The sequence below is a fragment of the Salvelinus sp. IW2-2015 genome, linkage group LG12, assembly GCF_002910315.2.
Source record: "Salvelinus sp. IW2-2015 linkage group LG12, ASM291031v2, whole genome shotgun sequence".
Classification (NCBI taxonomy): Eukaryota; Metazoa; Chordata; class Actinopteri; order Salmoniformes; family Salmonidae; genus Salvelinus; species Salvelinus sp. IW2-2015.
In genome coordinates, this window is record NC_036852.1 from 12706304 (window position 1) to 12711282 (window position 4979).

Below are 4979 nucleotides of genomic sequence, written 5' to 3' on the forward strand. Positions count from 1 at the left end.
CTGCCCAGCTCATTGGACTCATTGGTGGAACGAACGGACAGCTAGTAAACGGGACCCGACGCACAGCAGCCTTATCCCTCCCCTCTCGTTCTTTTAAGCCCGCCTCCTATATTGCCAGTTTTTCATTTCCATGTACAGTACAGCAGAGATCACTGTAACGTAGGCTAAATGTATCAAAATAGCCAATTAACGCCTCCTTCCGCTACATTGTAACGATGTAATAACTGATTAGTGTCCAAATGCAGGCATTCTACATAGCAGAAATAGGCTCGGTGTTGCTTCTTGCATTGAACTATGATCTTTTTGCCTTCAGCATCGGCGCATAATATAAAGGATTACATTTGTTGTAGTTTTTTGCTGTGGAAATACAATAGGCCTACCCTTTATATTGTGGGAAACTGTGAATGTTTATTCTTAATCAAATGCACAATATGTAGCTGAGCACCATTCGTATTGTGAGCCTGTAGTGCAGAGCACATTATGCTGTAAAATTATAAACACCTTCATGTCATGGTGCGCCCCACTTGCTGAGTAAGCGTCGCTCCACCTAAAAGTAACCGTGCGTTGTGATATATATTTGCTTGGATATCCCTGTCCCTTTCCAGCAGTGCGCTGCGTTTTCGACCTCTATATGCGTTCTACTTTCCACTTATGGTTCATCAACAAGCCTGCAATTTACACCATTTGATCTCGCAGATGGACCTGTGCTAATTGTGTTTTAGTGCACACATATCTAATGCATATAGATAGTTTTTCAACAAAATCATTTAAATCGCTTGTCATAGTGTGGGAATCACGTTTAGGTTGGAGTATAGGTGTTTAAATCGTGATAGTGACGACATGGATGAGATGTGTGTTGTTTTGGGTTCTCTTTACTTGGTGCGTCAGGAGCGTCTATTGCGTGTAAAAGCCTGAAATGCTGCCACCATCTGGCTTATTTTGAATTAGAATAACTTTATTTCTCCCGTGGGAAAAAATGTAATAGTCCCACCAGACACTTCCAGTCTGGGGATGTTACATAAAGGCCTACTGGAGAAACTCGACTAGATTTAATACCATTTATTTTATTTCATTGACCCCCTATTCTGTTTTTTTCTAAAATACAAATCTGCATGCACAGTTGACCTCTCAGCTAACACAACATTCTCACTCATGGATAAATGATGCCCCCTACTCCCATTCGGTGTGTAAGCTATGCGTCATCAACACACTTGTTATTCGTTGTGCTGGAAAAACAATGCTATCTGAATAAGTATATCGGACAATTATTATTATTATTWWTTTWTTTATTTTTTTTCTTGGGTCACTATATCTATTTTGCCAATTTGGATTGATCCCCTCTACCACACGGAACCCCACTAACCTACCGACGGAAACGCACGAGGTATCTACAAATAGACTTCCATACTATGCTATCTTGCTACCGATAGCCATCTACCCGGCCAGCTGTCTGGATCGCCGTGACCCCAACCAACCTCTACTCACTGGACCCTTATTGATCACTCGATTAAGCATGCCTCTCCTTAATGTAAATATGCCTTGTCCATTGCTGTTCTGGTTAGTGTTTATTGGCTTATTTCACTGCAGAGCCTCTAGCCCTGCTCACTATACCATATCCAACCTCACAGTTCCACCACCCACATATGCGATGACATCACCTGGTTTCAATGATGTTTCTAGAGACAATATCTCTCTCATCATCACTCAATACCTAGGTTTACCTCCACTGTATTCACATCCTACCATACCTTTGTCTGTACATTATTCCTTTAAGCTATTTTATCGCCCCCAGAAACTTCCTTTTACTCTCTGCTCTAGAAGTTCTAGACGACCAATTCTCATAGCTTTTAGCCGTACCCTTATCCTACTCCTCCTCTGTTCCTCTGGTGATGTAGAGGTGAATCCAGGCCCTGCAGTACCTAGCTCCACTCCTATTCCCCAGGCGCTCTCTTTTGATGACTTCTGTAACCGTAATAGCCTTGACCTAAATTTTAACATGCTTAACACCCCAGCCACCCTACAATCTAAGCTTGATGCACTCAATCTCACACAAATTATAAATGAACCTACCAGGTACCACCCCAATTCCGTAAACACGGGTACCCTCATAGATATCATCCTAACAAACTTGCCCTCCAAATACACCTCTGCTGTTTTCAACCAAGATCTCAGCGATCACTGCCTCATTGCCTGCATCCGTAATGGGTCAGCGGTCAAACGACCTCCACTCATCACTGTCAAACGCTCCCTGAAACACTTCAGCGAGCAGGCCTTTCTAATCGACCTGGCCGAGGTATTCTGGAAGGATATTGATCTCATCCCGTCTGTAGAGGATGCCTGGACATTTTTTTTAAATGCCTTCCTCACCATCTTGAATAAGCATGCCCCATTCAAGAAATTTAGAACCAGGAACAGATATAGCCCTTGGTTCTCTCCTGACCTGACTGCCCTTAACCAACAGAAAAACATCCTATGGCGTTCTGCATTAGCATCGAACAGCCCCCGTGATATGCAACTTTTCAGGGAAGCTAGAAACCAGTATACACAGGCAGTTAGAAAAGCCAAGGCTAGCTTTTTCAAGCAGAAATTTGCTTCCTGCAACACAAATTCAAAAAAGTTCTGGGACACTGTAAAGTCCATGGAGGAAATTAAGAAAAACCTCCTCCCAGCTTCCAACTGCTCTGAAGATAGGAAACACTGTCACCACCGACAAATCCACTATAATTGAGAATTTCAATAAGCATTTTTTCTACGGCTGGCCATGCTTTCCACCTGGCTACCCCTACCCCGGACAACAGCACTGCCCTCCCCTCTGCTACTCGCCCAAGCCTTCCCATTTCTCTTTCTCCCAAATACAGTCAGCTGATGTTCTAAAAGAGCTGCAAAATCACCCTTACAAATCAGCTGGCTAGATAATCTGGACCCTTTCTTTCTAAAACTATCTGCTGAAATTGTTGCCACCCCTATTACAGCCTTTTCAACCTCTCTTTCGTGTCGTCTGAGATTCCAAAGATTGGAAAGCAGCTGCGGTTATCCCCTCTTCAAAGGGGGGGACACTCTTGACCCTAACAGCTACAGACCTATATCTATCCTACCCTGCCTTTCTAAGGTCTTCGAAAGCCAAGTCAACAAACAGATACCGACCATTTCGAATCCCACCATACCTTCTCCGCTATGCAATCTGTTTCAGAGCTGGTCATGGGTGCACCTCAGCCACGCTCAAGGTCATAAACAGATATCTTAACCGCCATCGATAGGAAACAATACTGTGCAGCCGTATTCATTGACCTGGCCAAGGCTTTTGACTCTGTCAATCACCACATCCTCATCGGCCACTCGCACAGCCTTGGTTTCTCTAATGATTGCCTCGCCTGGTTCACCAACTACTTCTCTGATCGAGTTCAGTGTGTCAAATCGGAGGGTCTGTTGTCCGGGCCTCTTGCAGTCTCCATGGGGTGCCACAGGGTTCAATTCTTGGACCGACTCTCTTCTCTGTAACATCAATGATGTCGCTCTTGCTGCTGGTGATTCTCTGATCCACCTCTACGCAGACGACACTATTCTGTATACTTCTGGCCCTTCTTTTGACACTGTGTTAACAACCCTCCAGGCGAGCTTCAATGCCATACAACTCTCCTTCCGTGGCCTCCAATTCTCTTAAATACAAGTAAAAACTAAATGCATGCTTCAACCGATCGCTGCCTGCACCTGCCCGCCTGTCCAACATCACTACTCTGGACGGCTCTGACTTAAAATATGTGGACAACTACAAATACCTAGGTGTCTGGTTAGACTGTAAACTCTCCTTCCAGACTCACATCAAACATCTCCAATCCAAAGTTAAATCTAGAATTGGCTTCCTATTCCGCACAAAGATCCTTCACTCATGCTGCCAAACATACCCTTGTAAAACTGACATCCTAACCAATCCTCGACTTCGTGATGTCATTTACAAAATAGCCTCCAAAACCCTACTCAATAAATTGGATGCAGTCTATCACAGTGCCATCCGTTTGTCACCAAAGCCCCATATACTACCCACCACTGCGACCTGTACACTCTCGTGGCTGGCCCTCGCTTCATACTCGTCGCCAAACCCACTGGTTCCAGGTCATCTACAAGACCCTGCTAGGTAAAGTCCCCCCTTATCTCAGCTCGCTGGTCACCATAGCAACACCTACCTGTAGCACGCGCTCCAGCAGTTTATCTCTCTGGTCACCCCCAAAACCAATTCTTCCTTTGGCCGCCTCTCCTTCCAGTTCTCTGCTGCCAATGACTGGAACGAACTACAAAAATCTCTGAAACTGGGAAACACTTATTTCTCCCTCACTAGCTTTAAGCACCACTCAGAGCAGCTCATAGATTACTGCACCTGACATAGGCCCATCTATAATTTAGCCCAAACAACTACCTCTTTACCTACTGTATTTAATTTATTTAGTTATTTTCGCCCGCTTTTGCACCCCATTATTTCTGTCTCTACTTTGCGCTTTCTTCCACTGCAAACCAACCATTCCAGTGTTTTTAGTTTTTATTTTACTTGCTGTGTTGTATTTACTTCGCCACCATGGCCTTTTTATATTTTTATTTATTTATACATATATTTGTTTGCCTTCACCTCCCTTATCTCACCTCACTTGCTCACATTGTATATAGACTTATTTTTTTTCACTGTATCATTGACTATATGTTTGTTTTACTCCATGTGTAACTATGTGTTGTTGTATGTGTCGAACTGCTTTGCTTTATCTTGTCCAGGTCGCAATTGTAAATGAGAACGTGTTCTCAATTTGCCTACCTGGTTAAATAAAGGTTAAATAAAATAAAAAATAAATAAAAAAGTGCTTCATATAGGCTAACCTAAGCTCGTGGTCCCTGCATATAAAAACACCTGTTTGTAAAGCTACTGCTTTATTGACTTGTCTTATGGCGCATTTCCATAGAGAATTTACCCCAGTGTTTTATACAAAAGGCTCAGA